This window comes from Mesoplodon densirostris, chromosome 1 (assembly GCF_025265405.1).
Source record: "Mesoplodon densirostris isolate mMesDen1 chromosome 1, mMesDen1 primary haplotype, whole genome shotgun sequence".
NCBI classification, from domain to species: Eukaryota; Metazoa; Chordata; class Mammalia; order Artiodactyla; family Ziphiidae; genus Mesoplodon; species Mesoplodon densirostris.
In genome coordinates this window covers 14,231,105-14,248,996 of record NC_082661.1, presented here as the reverse complement: position 1 = coordinate 14,248,996, position 17,892 = coordinate 14,231,105, and the positions used below count along the sequence as shown (strand labels likewise).

The window sequence follows — 17,892 nt, the reverse complement described above, 5'->3', positions numbered from 1 at the left end:
CCACTTTGAAAAATATTCTGGCAATTCCATAAAAAGTTAACATAGAGTTAACATATGACCTAGAAATTCCACTCCTAGGTAAATAACCAAGAAAAATGAAAGCATACATTCATACAAAACTTGACATGAATGTTCATAACAGCATCATTCATAACAGTCAAAAAGTGAATACAACCCTTATGTCCATCAGCTCATGAATAGGTAAATAAGACGTGGCATATACATTCAATGGAATATTATTGGGCAACAAAAGGAAATGAAGTAATGATACCTGCTACAATATGGATGAACCCTGAAAACAAGCTAAGTGAAAAAAGCCAGTCACAAAAGACCACATACTGTATGAAATGTCTGGAAATGGGCAAATTTATAGAGGCAGAAAGTAGACTATTGATTACTTAAGGGCTGGGGGAGGAGGACTAGGGGGATTAGGAATTGACTGTTAATGAGTATGGAGTTTTTTTGAGAGGGACAAAAATGTTCTAAAATTAGACTGTGATGATGGCTGTAGAACCCTTTGAACATACTAAAACACACTAAATCATATACTTTAAATGGATAGATTATATGGTATGTGAATTATATCTCAATAAAGCTGTTTAAAGAGAAAACGAATAATGAGCGTTCATTAGGGTTATATCAAAAGTCTCAGAGATTTGTTACAAAAAGATATAATAATAAATGCTTGTTTTATTTTTACTATGAATCAATACACTGCAATAAGATTATGTATTTCAATAAAATAGAAAATGGATTTTTATCTGATGTTGACATTTGATAACAGAAAATATTAAAAGAAGGGTCCCTTAAAATAAATTCCAGGGCTTCCCTGGTGACGCAGTGGTTGAGAGTCCGCCTGCCGATGCAGGGGACACGGGTTCGTGCCCCGGTCTGGGAAGATCCCACATGCCGCGGAGCGGCTGGGCCCGTGAGCCATGGCTGCTGAGCCTGCGCGTCCGGAGCCTGTGCTTCGCAACGGGAGAGGCCACAACAATGAGAGGCCCACATACCGCAAAAAAAAAAAAAAAAAAAAAAAAAAAAAAAATCCAAATAAAAATCATTTAAAATATTGAAATACCACAAATATTTAACATTTAATAGTTATCATTCTTAACAATGACATTTTTTTTCTTTTTTTTTTTTTGCAGTAGGCGGGCCTCTCACTGTTGTGGCCTCTCCCATTGCAGAGCAAAGGCTCCGGACGCGCAGGCCCAACGGCCATGGCCCACGGGCCCAGCCGCTCCGCGGCATGTGGGATCCTCCCTGACCGGGGCACGAACCCACGTCCCCTGCATTGGCAGGCGGACTCTCAACCACTGCACCACCAGGGAAGCCCAACAATGAAATTTTAAAGTACATAAAACATTAACTGCCCTATCAGATAGCCTTGATCTTTGTTTTGTGACAAATATTCCAGATACAGAAAACTTTCATTTTAAAAGCAACTGATCAACTATTAAAAGTACTTCCAAAAACACCTTTAGGTTGATTTGTTAGGCTCTATGTTGCTTCAGATGTTTATTTCTTTTCTTAAGGATGAAAATATTTTGTCTGATTACCCTGAATTTAATTTTGCCATTGAAATAGATACTGCTTTTATTAATTCTGATTTTAGATCAACTTCTGATTCTATGTCAGAGCACTCCACGATACTCACTTCTACTCTTTACATTTCTTCCGTTAAAGTAGTTACAAAGATCTGTAGCCAATGGTGAATATTCTGGAAGAACTGAGCAAACATTACTAGTACTCTAGAAAAGCTAACAACACTACACTAAACCATGTGTCATAATGCCAATTTAGTAAGGATCTATTTTGCTTAGAAAATTTATTTCTTTTAAAAAAGTATTATTTCTTAGGATCTGTATAAAGTATATTATGTGTATAAACTTCTTAATATTTATTTTGTTTGCAAGAATGACCCACCATTAGCAACAGACAGGGAAAAAGAGATACCTGAGACTGACTGCTTAGATTGACTGTTTCTCTCCTACAAGCACCAGATCTGGTTCCCAGGACATAATTCCTATGTTAGCCTGAACCTGCTTTCGACTTGCAATCAGGGGATTCCTTCAACTACTAATGACTCTATGTTGATTAAGATTTAATTCTTTTAGAAGAAGAATAATAGTATCCCCCATTTTCCTGATTTCTTGACTGATATCTTGACTGATTTGGAAAAACATATAATTTTCTAGATAAACGCCAGAAAGGAGTTTCCACTGTACCACTAGTACCAGCCAACTGGGTGAATTAAGAAGGCATTGCTTTAGTTTACATAGAACATTTAAAACAAAAGTATCCACTTTCATTGTACATGTACAATTCAGTCTTGAGTTAAACAAAGATTTACCATTCAAATTATATAATCACCAGAAACAAGTAGCAACGGTCACTGGTTAATACATATTTTGAGTGAAATGAACACTCAACATATACTGAATTAGCAAGAAACGAGTACAAATACATTTGTACTATTACTACTTCCTAAGGGAGTAGGAGTCTGTACTGCAAACAAAAAAGGCAAAGAAAATCGCCTTTAGACATCTGTCTCTGGAAAGAGCTATTAGCTCTATAAAAGTTCTTTCCAATTTCAAAATGTTTATTTTTTTTAAAGGCAAAGGTATATTGAAACCTCATGTTGAGCATAAGCACAAACATCACCTAACAAGAAACAAACAGAGAATTTATATGACTCAAGACCAAACCACTGAGAAAAGGAAAGGAATTCCCTGTGCACCCTTCTATAAGAAAGTCATTTTTATAATCAAAAGTGAAAACCAAAAATCTTTTTTTCTTTTTTTGGATGATTAAACTTAATTTGAAAGAAGAATCTCACACTTGAAGGGAGTCAAATATCACCTCAAGGGTTGTGAAAAGAATCAAACTTGGCTGACCTCCTATATATGCTTACCTCTGGTCTATACTCCTCCCCCTTGGAAATTATCCCACCCAGGACTTAACTCTCCCTGTCTATGACGAAGACCTCCAAACCTAATCTCCAGTCCCTGTCTTTCTCCTTCTCCATGTCTAAACCGTCAAGTTTGCAGAACACTTCTACAGGGAAATCTAACCATGCCCTACTACTTAAGACATATAAAGTCAAACTCATCTCCCTCTGAAACAAGCACCTCTATTGCCCCCATAGTCCTGAAAGGGAGAAGCTTTGTCTTGATCTTTATATCTCTAATATTAGAAAATAATCAATACTTGATGACCAAATCAAAGTCAATGAGACCATAATTCTCCTAAACGCAAATCCTTAACATTCCTTTGCCTCTTCCACCTATTCCCATCCACATATTCAGTCAGTCACTAAACCCTATCCTACTTATACCAGTTATCCCTTCCTGTTTCTACTAATACACGTCTTTCAAGAATTTACTTCCTCACCTTTAACCTAAATACCTCTTGTCTCTGGGCCTTCAATTTCTCTTTCTATGCAATCCATATATAAACAGCGATTTCTGAAAACAGTGTATCTTAATATCACCTTCAGACATCAATAAATTCATTAGAAGAACTAATTGACAGTCATGGAATAATGGTGCAAAGAGAGGGTAAGTTCAGATAAAACACTATTTTGAATTCTTATTTTTCTGACCACAGTTCATTTTACAGTTCACTTTTGTTGAAAGTATCATATATAAGTATATAGCATGCCAACATTACACTTAAACATTTTGGAGTTTGGCATTTTAAAACATAGTGTTGGCTTTATGTCATCTGGGTTCATACTTAATTTCTTAAATTCGTTTACAATTCAGACATCAGAAGAATTAAAACAGCTGTTTTGCTGTATGAAGTAGCAGTAGAGGTATACAGGCATACCCTCGTTTTATTGTGCCTTGCTTTGTTGCTCTTTGCTTTACTATATAGTTCGTACATATTGCATTTTTTACAAATTGAGGGTTTGTGACAACCCTGCATCGAGCAAGTCTATCAGCACCATTTTTCCAACAGCATTTGCTCACTTCGTGTCTGTGTCACATTTTGTTAATTCTCGGATTATTTCAAACTTTTTCATTATTATTATATTTGTTATGGTGATCTATGATCAGTGATCTTTGATGCTACTATTATAATTATTTTGGGGCACCACCAATCATTCCCATGTAAGATGGCAAACTCAACTGATTTTTGAAATGACAACAAAGGATTTAGACTATTACATAAACTTAGTTGATAAAGCAGTGGCAGGATTTGAGAGGACTGACTCCAATTTTGAAAAAAGTTCTGCTGTGGGTAAAATGCTATCAAGCAGCACTGCACACTACAGAGAAATCATCTGTGAAAGGAAAAGTCAATCAATGCAGCAAACTTCTCTGTTGTCTTACTGTAAGAAATTACCACAGCCGCCCCTACCTTCAGCAACCACCACCCTGATCAGTTGCAGCAGCCATCAACATCGAGGCAAGATTATCCACAAGCAAAAAGATTTTACAACTCGCTGAAGGCTCAGATGACGGTTAGCATTTTTTAGCAATAAAGTAGTTTGCAATTAAGGTATGTACAGTTTTTTAGACATAATACTATCACACACTTAACAGACTACAGTATAGTATAAATATAACTTTTATATGTACTGGGAAACCAAAAAATTCATGTCATTCGCTTTATTGTCATATTCACTTTATTGTGGTGTTCTGGAGCTATGCCTGTACAATTACAAAAGAAAAAATATTATTTTCCAACACAGTAATCTTAGGAAAGAGGAGGTGGGGAAAGAATACCTACATAAACCCAGGACAAATGAACTCTAAATTTGGAATCTTCTGAAATGTCTTCTTCTAGTCAAAAGCAACCTTGACAGGCCTTTATGATTATAGATCTATATAGCTTTAAAAACCACTAGGAGTATATTCAGCAACAGCTCCAAGTAATTCGTTCTGAGTGGAAGTTTTCCCTTACAAAAATTTAAATGTCTCATGTTTGAGCTAATTTCCTTTCATCTCTCCTCCATGAAGGAAACAACTTCAGCCTTTATCTTAATGATGCTTCATTACTAATGCACATTTCTATATCCCAAGATCTTCGTGAAAAGGTAATTTTTAAAAAAATATAATGACTTGCCTTCAAATAGGTAAAAAAAATTTCCAAAATTTATATACTCTAACATAATATGAAAAATTTAAGAAACAAAATTTTCTTCAACAAGTTTTAAAAAAAGGCTATGAAGATAGAACGAGTGAAGGATTTTGAAGTCAAACAAACCTAGATTCAAATTCCAGCTATGGGGTCTTGGGCAAGTAACTTATGGATCTCAGTTCTTCATCTGTAAAATGGATATAATACTAATCTCATAAAGATGTTCTGAGGGCTGAAATAATGAATGCAAAGTACCTACCATATACTATATATTGCAGGTAATAAGTAAACGCTATTAGTAACAACAGAGGTATTTGTAGAGTCATGCCCCCAAATATACTCAAATTTAGCTAGATATTTTCTCTTTTTAAAAAAGATAAACTGTCAAACATTAAAATAAATGCAGAGTATAAGGAACACACATTTACCAACTACTCGGGGTGGCGGGGAGTTAATATTTAGCCTTATTTACTTCAGATAAAATTTTTAAAAAAACAGTTACCACTTGAGTCAAAAATAAACAAGTGAATATAATCAAACTCAATACTAAAATAAATGGAAGACCACAAACAAATGCAAGCTAGAAATATTTCTTTGGTTTTAACTTCTAAAACAGCTCATCTTGTAAACGAATTTCAAAATTCCATGTTAATAGCCTTCTCTATAGAAGAACTAAACATTTCACTATATAATATGGATATAATGCTACTTAAAGTATTAATTCCTTCTACCAAATTTTTACCTTGAAGCTGCCTCACCTAATAAAAGAAACAGCTGATTCTATTTCAAAATAGTTTAATCACATAATTAAATCCTTTCCTTTGCCTTATAAAATCAAAGTAAAAATATGTATTTCTGGTTCTAGAAGGATGGCAGTGGTGGTAGCATGGTTTTGAGTCTCCCAAATCCTCCCATTAAAGCACAAAGAACAACCAGGAAAACAAAGGCAATACCTGTCAACAACATCTACAAGAAAACCAAGTGAACAGTACTTTTGGTAATAGTGGTAAAGTGGTCACACAAACTCTCCAACAGACTGAAGTTATAAAAACTGGATAAAAAGAATTTTAAAAACACGTTTAAAGACAATGTAAACCTTCCCAAAGCAGACAGAAGGCAGAGGAAAGTCTAATTTCATAAAATTGCAACAAGGAGTACAAACTGCTAGCGTGGGGTTTTCACAGCTCAGGGCTATGGCTGCAGGAAAACGGTGGTGTAGTTCAAGCAGCAGAAAGTTGAAGCCTTATGGGTTTCAAGAATCAGGATACAGTGCAAAGCCAGCAGAGCCAGCAGAGCAGCTAGAAATTATGGGGAGACAAAGAAATCACTGAGAGGGTAAGTCCCATCTCTGCTCAAATCCTTGGCTGATTGCTAAATAAAGAAGGAAAAATTAGGGCACCAGTCTAAAAAGGCAGCAGTGGGAAGACAAAGGAAGAAGAGAAATATATGAGAGAAATATATGCTTTGCTGGGAAGATGGGGAGGGTGGGAAGAGTACGGAGACAAAGTTTGCAACTTGATAATAGGCAAGTTAACTGCCCACTAGAACAGAAAATCAATCATCCTCAGAATATAAGAGAACACAGAGTTGCTACAACTCATCATCTACAATGTCCAGTTTTCAATCAAAGAAAAGAAGAAGGTATGACCGATGGTCAACAGGACAGGGGTCAATAAAAACTGACTCCTAATGGGTCCAGATGATAAGACTTCAATGCAGCATTTATGTATTTTTTTTCAAAGAAAAAAAAATATACTCAAAGAATTGAAAGAACATCTTGTTCAAAGAATGAAAGAAAACACAATAATGAGTGAAAAGATAGGTATTCTCAACAGAGAAATGATAACTGTACAAAATTGAACTTCTAGAGCTGAATAGCATAATAAATGAAATTAAAAATTGGAGATAGCAGACTGGAGATAGCAGAAGACTCAGTGAACTTGAAGACAGATTAGTATTACTCAATCCAAAGAACACAGAGAAAAAAAGAAGAGTTTAAAGAAACAAACTGAACCTCAAGGACCTATGGGGAAAATGAAACAGCCCAACGTATATGTAATTTGGAATCCCATAAGGAGAGGTGAAAAAGAAAGAAGCAGAAAAAATATCTGAAAAAATAATGCCCCCAAACTTCCCAAATTTGACTGAAAACATTAATGCACATATCCAAGAAGTTCACTGAAATAGAAGCATTAAAAACAAACAAACAAAGAAAATTACCCCTAGACATAGTCAAAGGACTGAAAGCCAAAGTGAAAACTTGGAAAGCAGCTACAGAAAAAAATGACACATTGCACATGGAGAGGAGCCGTAAGATTGATTGCTGACTTCTCATCAGAATATAGGATTGAAATAATTAAAGTGTTGAAGGAAAATAATTGTCAGCTTAGACGTCTATATCAGGAAAACTATCCTTCACAACTGAATGAAAAATAAATTTCCAGATAAACAAAAAAAGAGAATTTGTTGCCAGCAAACCTAAATAACAAGAAATGCTAAAGGAAGTTCTTGAGGCTGGAGGGACGGGATACCAGATGGTAACTTTGATCTAAAGGAAGGAATGAAGGGCAATAGAAATGTTAAATATACAGTAGATGTAAAAAAAAATTGTTTCTTTTAATTTCTTTAAAAGACATATGACTGTTTAAAGCTAAAAATAACACTACTGATGGGTTAATAACATATATGAATGTAATATACAGGTTTCCCCCTGCTATCCAAAAGTAGAGCATTCCTATGAAACTTTTTGTAAGCCAAAATGGTGTAAAGGGCAGAAGCAATTATCTTAGGACACATCTTACTAACGGATGCACAAAATAAATCAAGATAAAGCACAGATGTTCACAGACACAGTTCAAAGCTACAGCGGCTTGATGCTGGGATGCTGAATGTGGTTCCCAGAGAAGGAGCTTGGTGGTGTCACTCTCACTGCTGCTAGGGTACACAGCTACCTCTATAACAGCTTGCTGCAAAACAAAGGTTGAATGACATTTTCTCTTTTCAATTTCTGTAAAAGTAAAAATCCTCTTCAAATTTCTTTCAGTTAGCAAAAACAGGTACTAAAGTAGGTCTTTCATAAAGGTGAAGTGGTGTAAAGCAAACTTTCAAAAAGCAGGGGATACCTGTATATGACCAACACTGATGATGCGGGCATAAATGGAAATATACTATTATGAGGTTCTTGTAATTTACCTTAAGTAACAATATTCTAAGTATATGGGATACATTAAAGATGCATACTCCAATTCTTAGAGCAACTACATACACAGTGTAAAACTATAGTTAGCAAGCCAATAAAGGAATTAAAATGGAATACTAAAAAAGATTTGATTCACAAGACAGGAAGGATGAAAAGAAACAGAGGAGAGAAAAAAAAAAACACGAGACAAAAAACAAATGGCAAAATGGCAGACCTAAAAACACAACCTCATCAATAACTACATTAAGTATAAGGGAACTAAACATGCCAATGAAAAGGCAGAGATTGTTATACACATAAAAGCAAAAGCCAACTGTTTATGACATATGATACAATTTAAATATAAAGACAGAAATAGATCGAAAGTAAAAGGTTGTTAAAAAAAAGATAGGGCTTCCCTGGTGGCGCAGTAGTTGAGAGTCCACCTGCTGATGCAGGGGACACGGGTTCGTGCCCTGGTCCAGGAAGATCCCACATGCCGTGGAGTGGCTGGGCCCGTGAGCCATGGCCGCTGAGCCTGCGTGTCTGGAGCCTGTGTTCCGCAACGGGAGAGGCCACAACAGTGAGGGGCCCACGTACCGCAAAAAAAAAAAAAAAAAAAAAAAAAAAATATATATATATATATATATCTACCACACACACACACACACACACACACACACACATACACCATGAAAATAATAAGAAATCTGTAGCTGCTATATCAATATCAGATGAAATAAATAGTAAGACAAGAAATATTATGAGACAAAGAGGGAACCTTCATAATGATAAAAGAGTAATTATGTCAAGAAGAAATATGAAACAGAAATGAAACTGAGTTATTTGTAGTGAGGGGATGGACCTAGAGTCTGTCATACAGAGTGAAGTAAGTCAGAAAGAGAAAAACAAATACCATATGCTAACACATATATATGGAATCTAAAAAAAACAGGTTCTGAAGAACCTAAGGACAGGACAGGAATAATGATGCAGATGTAGAGAATGGACCTGAGGACACGGGGAGGGGGAAGGGTAAGTTGAGATGAAGTGAGAGAGTGGCATGGACTTATATATACTACCAAATGTAAAACAGATAGCTAGTGGGAAGCAACCGCATAGCACAGGGAGATCAGCTTGGTGCTTTGTGACCACCTAGAGGGGTGGGATAGGGAGGGTGGGAGGGAGACGCAAGAGGGAGGAGATATGGGGATATATGTATATGTATAGCTGATTCACTTTGTTATACAGCAGAAACTAACACACCATTGTAAAGCAATTATACTCCAATAAAGATGTTAAAAAAATGAAGAAATATGCACCTAATAACCAAATTACAAAAGAAGAGATAAATTAATAGTCATGGTTGAAGATTTAACACACTTCATTCACTAACTGACAAAACTAGATTAAAAAAAAAACAGTAAAGAAGATCCAAATGATAGTACTGGCAGTCCTCACTTTGTGTTAACTGCATATCAGAATTGTGTCCCTGCTTTGTACTGTTCTGACATGCAAGGTTTTGTTTAACACAGTGCCAGGCTGAGTAAGGGCTGTCTGTAGATATTTTTGTAGTTTTGTGTCATAGAAGCATGTTAATGCTCTACATATGAAAAAATAGGAATCAATAAGGATAGAAAGGCAGGGGTGGGGGGAGACTGAAACTGAGAGCAAACTGAAACGAACCCAGCTACATTTCAAATGAACAACATAATCACACTAAAGGGGAAAAATTATTCTAATTTATGAATACAGTACATGACCACATGCCCTCAACGGGTAGGGTAGGGGAGAACTGCAAATAAATCCTGAATTCCTTTTAGTAAGTATGTTCTCTGTTCACGTAGGGACAAAGCAATTTCAAAACTATCTGAGATGTAGAATAGGATTCAGCAAATGAGTCAAAGTGCTGATGTTATTCGGAGTCAGGGCTCAAGGGACATAAAAATACAAAAGGGGGAAGAACCAAGGCAGGGAAGAACCAAGGCAAGGAACAACCCTATGAGGATGAAATAGAATTGGAAGTATCAGGTGAACTCATGATTTCTAAATTGTGTGTGTGTGTGTGTGTGTGTGTGTGTGTGTGTGTATGTTTACAAGTGTCTTCACATATATGTATTTCCTAACTCTGCTCACTGAAGGGCCCTATGAATACATGAAGTAGCAATGAACATACCCAACACCCAGATCTTGATTCCTAATATCATTCTCTACCAGAAGGAACCAGGGCTTTTTGGAAAAATAGCCGATTCTAGGACTCTGATGGGGAAGATACAAAATGAACCTGGAACAGCTTGTTATATGTACCAGAAAGTAGTGAAGACCTAAAAAGAAGAAAAAAAGAAAAAAAAGAAGAAGAAAGAAAAGAAGGAGGAGGATGGGGGTGGGGAGGAGGAGGGGGAGGGGGAGAAGAAGAAGAAAAGCAAAGAAAAAAATACAGGGTTATTTGAAGAGGCTCCTAGTGGTCATATATGAGATAATTCAGGCACCAAAATAATTAAGGATGGTAAAGAATTATAGTGATTGAAAAAAATAGGAATACATGAGTCCATGCTGATGATAGATAATTATGGAATAAGGGAGAACTCTTGGTAATGAAAGAAGAATGTCAAGCGCTGTGGTTTTTCTGTATTTGTGTTAACATTTAAAAATTTTAAAAATGATGTATTTTTGGAACCCAGAAAAAACAACACTCTAAAAGGTGCTGAGAAAATAGAGGCTTTAGAACAGTGTAAGTGTGACTCAGTGAAGAAATGACCTTAATTAGAACTTCTATCTATAATTAGGACAGACTATCCTAAATATACTGCTCTAGAGTACAGAACTCTCACACAACAGAACTTTATAGGCTTTGCCTTCACTGACTATAATCTTAAGTTTGTTTTTTAAAGAATATAACTGGTTGCTAAAACCAGGAAAAGAAAAGAGAGAAGAGAAGAGAAGAGAAAAGAGAAGAGAAGGGAAAAGAGACCCATTACATTGTTCAATGTCTTTTACACAAAGATGTAGGGGACAAATCCCTCCTAGAATTTGAGGTCAGAATTTCTTTTCCCCTGAAAAACATGCACAGTTTATCAAGAAATAAAAACTAGGAACTCCATCAAGTTTCCTTTGCTGCCAGAAAACTGATCTTCTCTTCTCTACATGGTTGTTTTTGATCTAATTTATTTTCTATTTAACTGCACATGGGTATATTATTTTCTTTGCAAAATACCTAAAATCCTTTAGAAGATGGACTATAAATTATAAATTTAAAAATAATAATCTTAATATGATTGTAATACTAATAGATGCAGAAAAAGCTTTTGACAAAATTCAACACCCATTTATGATAAAAACTCTCCAGAAAATGGGCATAGAGGGAAACTACCTCAACATAATAAAGGCCATATATGACAAACCCACAGCAATCATCATACTCAATGGTGAAAAACTGAAAGCATGTCCACTAAGATCAGGAACAAGACAAGGATGTCCACTCTCCACACTCTTATTCAACATAGTTTTGGAAGTCATGGCAATCAGAGAAGAAAAAGAAATAAAAGGAATCCAAATTGGAAAAGAAGAAGTAAACTGTTACTGTTTGCAGATGACATGATACTATACATAGAAAATCCTAAAGATGCTACCAGAAAACTACTAGAACTAACCAATGGATTTGGTAAGGTTGCAGGATACAAAATTAATGCACAGAATCTCTGGCATTCCTATACACCAAGCAACGAAAAATCAGAAAGAGAAGTTAAGGAAACAATCCCATTTACCATCGCAACAAAAAGAATAAAATACCTAGGAATAAACCTGCTTAAGGAGGTGAAAGCCGTGTACTCAGAAAACTATAAAACATTGATGAAAGAAATCAAAGATGATATAAACAGATGGAGAAATATACCATGTTCTTGGATTGGAAGAATCAATACTGTGAAAATGACTATACTACCCAAAGCAATCTACAGATTCAGTGCAATCCCTTTCAAACTACCAATGGCATTCTTCACAGAATTAGAACAAAAAATTTTACAATTCATATGGAAACACAAAAGACCCCGAATAGCCAAAGCAATCTTGAGAAAGAAAAACGGAGTTGGAGGAATCAGGCTCCCCAACTTCAAACTATACCACAAAGCTACAGTAATCAAGACAGTATGGTACTGGCACAAAAACAGAAATATAGATCAATGGTACAGGATAGAATGCCCAGAGATAAACCCATGCACACATGGTCACCTTATTTATGACAAAGGAGGCAAGAACATGCAGTGGAGAAAAGACAGCCTCTTCCATATGTGGTGCTGGGAAAACTGAACAGCTACATGTGAAAGAATGAAATTAGAACACTACCTAATACCATACACAAAAATAAACTCCAAAAGGATTAAAGACCTAAATGAAAGACTAGACACTATAAAATTCTTAGAGGAAAACACAGGAAAAACACTCTGACATAAAATACAGCAAGATCTTTTTTGACCCACCTTTCAGAGTAACGGAAATAAAAACAAAAATAAACAAATGGGACTTAATTAAACTTAAAAGCTTTTGCATAGCAAAGGAAACCATAAACAAGACAAAAAGACAACCCTCAGAATGGGAGAAAATATTTGCAAATGAAACATCACACAAAGGATTAATCTCCAAAATATACAAACAGCTTATGGAGCTCAGTATCAAAAAAACAAACAATCCAATCCAAAAATGGGCAGAAGACCTAAATAGACATTTCACCAAGGAAGACATACAGATGGCCAAGAGGCACATGAAAAGCTGCTCAACATCACTAATTATTAGAGAAATGAAAATCAGAACTACAATGAGGTATCACCTCACTCTGGTCAGAATGGCCATTATCAAAAAATCTAGGGCTTCCCTGGTGGCGCAGTGGTTGAGCGTCCGCCTGCCAATGCCGGACACACGGGTTCGAGCCCTGGTCTGGGAGGATCCCACATGCCACGGAGCAGCTGGCCCCGTGAGCCACAATTGCTGAGCCTGCGCGTCTGGAGCCTATGCTCCGCGGCAGGAGAGGCCGCGATAGTGAGAGGCCCGCGCACTGCGATGAGGAGTGGCCCCCACTTGCCACAACTAGAGATAGCCCTCGCACAGAAACGAAGACCCAACGCAGCCATAAAAAAAAAAAAAAAAAAAAAAAGAGCTGGTGACACGTACGTGCGCCGAGACAGCGCAAATTGGAGGAAAAAAAAAAAAAAAAACCTCAATAGGTTACCAGAGTAATTCAAGGTAAACTACAAATAAAGGATAATTGAGACAGCACCCAATTTTTGAAAAAAAAAAATCTAGAAACAATAAATGCTGGAGAGGGTGTGGTGAAAAGGGAACCCTCCTGCACTGTTGGTGGGGATGCAAATTGATATAACCACTATGGAAAACAGTATGAAGGTTCCTTAAAAAACTAAAAATAGAACTACCATATGACCCAACAATCCCACTATTGGGCATACACCCTAAGAAAACCATAATTCAAAAAGAGTCATGTACCACAATGTTCACTGCAGCACTATTTACAATAGCCAGGACATGGAAGCAACCTAAGTGTCCATCGACAGATGAATGGATAAAGAAGATGTGGCACATATATACAATGGAATATTAGCCATAAAGAGAAACAAAATTGAGTTATTTGTAGTGAGGTGGATGGACCCAGAGTCTGTCATACAGAGTGAAGTAAGTCAGAAAGAGAAAAACTAATACCGTATGCTAACGCATATATATGGAATCTAAAAAAAAAAAAAAAAAAGGTACTGATGAACCTAGTTTCAGGGCAGGAAGAAAGATGTAGACACAGAGAATGGACCTGAGGACATGGGGTGAGAGGGAGAAGCTGGGGCATAGTGAGAGTAGCATGGACATATGTACACTACGGAATATAAAATAGTTAGCTAGTGGGAAGCAGCAGCATAGCACAGGGAGATCAGCTCGGTGCTCTGCACATGACCTAGAGGAGTGGGATAGGGAGGATGGAAGGGAGAGGCTCAAGAGGGAGAGGATATGGGGACATATGTATGCATATGACTAATTCACTCTGGTGTACAAGAGAAACTAACACAGTATTGTGAAGCTATTATACTCCAATAAAGATCTATTAAAAAAATAAGCTTAAAAAATAAACATTTATAAGAATATTAAGCTAAAACTGTAACCATGACATTATAACAACCTATGACATTATAACAACCTGGACATGTTTCAATAGTGCTCGGTCAAGCAGGAGAAATGTGAATATGTATGCCTAAAGGCTAAGAACTCAAGAAACTTCAACTCATGACAGTAAGCTAATTCAAAACAACCTTATATACATACAAGTGGTCTATGGAAGTGTTCTAATCTTAATTGGTTTATGTGCTCTTAAAAATTTGATCATTCTAAAACTTTCCTCTATTTGTTTCAAATCTTCTCATATCACTAAGTGAAGTTGTCACGGTAAAAATATCTCAAGAGGTCTTAAGCCTTAAATTTCCAAAATTGAAATAAATGATAAGCATTTTTCTGTCCTTCCTCCAAAAAAGGGGGCACTGTTATTTGTTCTTCCATTTTCTCTAGAGTGTCATTTTCTTTCTGTTTTAGAGATTACAATAAACCCCACAAGATGAATTTATATTCAGAAGCAGGAAAAATGAAAATACTTAGATTACAGTAGTATCTCCTCTTTTGTTTGACTCTTACAAACTTGTAATCTATATGAATTGAGAGTTCTTTTTTTTCTACTAACAAAAATGTTCAGAAGAAAAACAACAATGTAAGAAAGATTTTAATAAGAATATGAGAAGAATGAAAAAGCAGGAATGAGCTGAAAATAGTAATTAGTAATTTATTCTCTCCTTCATTAACAATTTTAAGTAATCCTTAAACTGTGTGAATAACACATAGCACCACAACACTAAGTAACTTTACATGGTTGGGTTTATAAAGATAGTGACTAAAACACTATTGAGATAGTGTGCTTGTTCCCAAGATTAAGCTGTCACCTGGGGAAAGGTGCTGGCCTACAAGGACTAACATAAGAACATGAACTACTGTCCATGCTTTCTCCTTCAACTCTCCAGAACTACTGGTCTTTATTTTTATATTTTTTGACAAGGTGATACAGTCACAAAAATCAAACAGTATAAAAAAGGTTACAGTGAAAAGTTTGGCTCTCACCTTCACCCCTGTCCATCATCGTTAACCCAGTTCCCTCAACCTTTTCCCCATAAAAATTTTTATTGGTTTCTTGTATATTCTTTCAGAGATTCATTATACAGTTCCTTATTAAAATAAAATAGGATACATATACTTCACAAATTATAATGTTTTTCTTTGTATTATTTATCTCAATTCAACATGTCCTAAATAATGCCTGACTACACTCTCTCAATGCCTTCATGCAGTCTTGGGTTCAAGGTTGACCCAAGGTTTTAAGGGAGCAGTATCTCAAATAAAGCAAGAGAATGGTGAGCAAAGGAGACAACAATAGCTAGTGGTTAAAAAGCCGCAAACAGGGGGCTTCCCTGGTGGCGCAGTGGTTGAGAGTCTGCCTGCCGATGCAGGGGACACGGGTTCGTGCCCCAGTCCGGGAAGATCCCACACGCTGCGGAGCGGCTAGGCCCGTGAGCCATGGCCACTGAGCCTGCGTGTCCAGAGCCTGTGCTCCGCAACGGGAGAGGCCACAACAGTGAGAGGCCCGCGTACTGCAAAAAAAAAAAAAAAAAAAAAAAAAAAAAGCCGCAAACAACAGACATATAATTAATCCATAATCCCATCAGCAACACCAAGACAAAAGAACTAGTTTTTTAAAGTTCCTAGCACAGTACCTATTACACATCATATATACTGCATTAAATATCTGTTCAATGAATCAATCAATGAATCTTCTTCAAGGCTAGCTTTGCAAGTTTGGGGATGGGCAGGTAAATAGGTAGGTAGGAATTAACAACAGGAGAGTCAAGAAATTTTGTACAAAGCTGCCTTTCAAATGTTTAGAAGTTGCTATGATTATTTTGGAAAAGGTAATCCAATGGTATGATGTTGATGCCTGTGAATCTATAAGAAAATTCACTGAAAGAAAGTATCAGTCCAAAATTTCCTCAGACACAGGCCACTTGAAAAACATCCTTCCAAATGATAATATGACAAGCCCAAATTATAATTAGATATTTAATACTTATGCTTACCATAGCGTATTGGCTTAGCTACTTCAAATTCAGACTTATGTAGAGCTGTATTTTGATTGTATATATCATTTTACTGTACATTGCAGTCCCTTTTACAAATTTACAGCATATTCAGTCTTTCTTTGATAAAAGAATTCCCTTTAAACTAGACTTTCTGACATAATCATACATAATATTGATTCACTCCAAGACTTAAAAAAATATTTAGCATATTATTAGTATACTCAAAATTAACCTATTAGCAAGGATACAGATATATCTGGTATAAAATAAAACCTTGGACTCAAGCACTTATTTTTTATTATGGGCTGAAAATAAAAATAGAGTGATTAAGCATCAAATAAGTGGTCACAGAAATGTAGCATAAGGATACTATATTTGTAGTTGGAATGATCAGGAGACACAGTAAGGAGGCAGCTTTTAAGGTGAAGCAAGAAAGGCTAGTCTCAAGGAACAGAAGATGGGGTAGGGCCTTCAGCCAGGAAAATAGTGGAGAGTCAACACAGGAGCTTGGTATGTTAAAATATCTAAGGCAGGGAATGGCAAACTATGGTCCATGGGCCAAATCCAGTCCACTGCTTGTTTTTATACGGCCTGTGGGCTACCAATGGTTTTCACATTTTTAAATGGCTGAAAAAAACAAATCAAAAGAACTTTATGACACATAAAAATTATAAAATTCATATAATAAAGTTTTACGGGCACACAGCCATGCCACGCCCATTCATTTACCTGTTGTCTATCTATGACTGCTTTCACAGTACAAGGCAGAGTTGAGTAGTTGCAACAGAAACCATGTGAATCACAAAGCCTAAAATATTTACTATCTGGGCCTTTAGAGAAAAAGTTTGCCAACCTCTTCTCTTAGGAAGGCCTATGTGGCTGAAGCACTGTGAGTGAGGGGCTGGGTGGAGAAAGAAACTAGAGAGGTAAAGAGGGGCATGCAAGCCATGAAAAAGATTTGGGTCTATATTCTAAGAGGAATGGGGAAGCCATTAGAGAATTTTAAGTAGGAAAGTGACAATCAGATATGCATTTTGAAAAGCTCATTCTGGTTGTCATAATGGTAACCCGTGTTAGGAGATAAGTAAGGAGGCTAATGTAGTAAGTAGTTCAAGCAAAGTATGAACATAGCTTAGACTATGGGGCTGGAAAAATAAAGAGGCTGGGCAAGATTATTTCTGAGATTCCCTTCCAGCTCTAAAATTTTAAGAATCACAGGAGTTTACAAGTCTGGTTTTGCAACTTTCCAGGGTATTTCCAATTATCAAAAACAGTTCTCAAAACTGTTATGCTATGAACAGCTTTCTAATAGGTAGTAAGAAATATGCCAACAGAGCATTATGTATCTAAAAAGTTTGGAAATTACTGCAGGATAAATGATCACTCCTGCCATTAGAATGCTTTCTAAAATATAGTTTGTATTTTTTATAAGTTGGAAAGGACTACTTTTATGAAATT

The 17,892-nt window shown here is 36.3% G+C and overlaps 1 protein-coding gene across 1 annotated transcript in view; it reads right to left on the bottom strand.

The window, feature by feature from the left end:
- Positions 1 to 17,892, bottom strand: part of PDZD8 (PDZ domain containing 8) — an 86,751-nt gene that overhangs the window by 40,007 nt on the left and 28,852 nt on the right. The window lies entirely within an intron of this gene.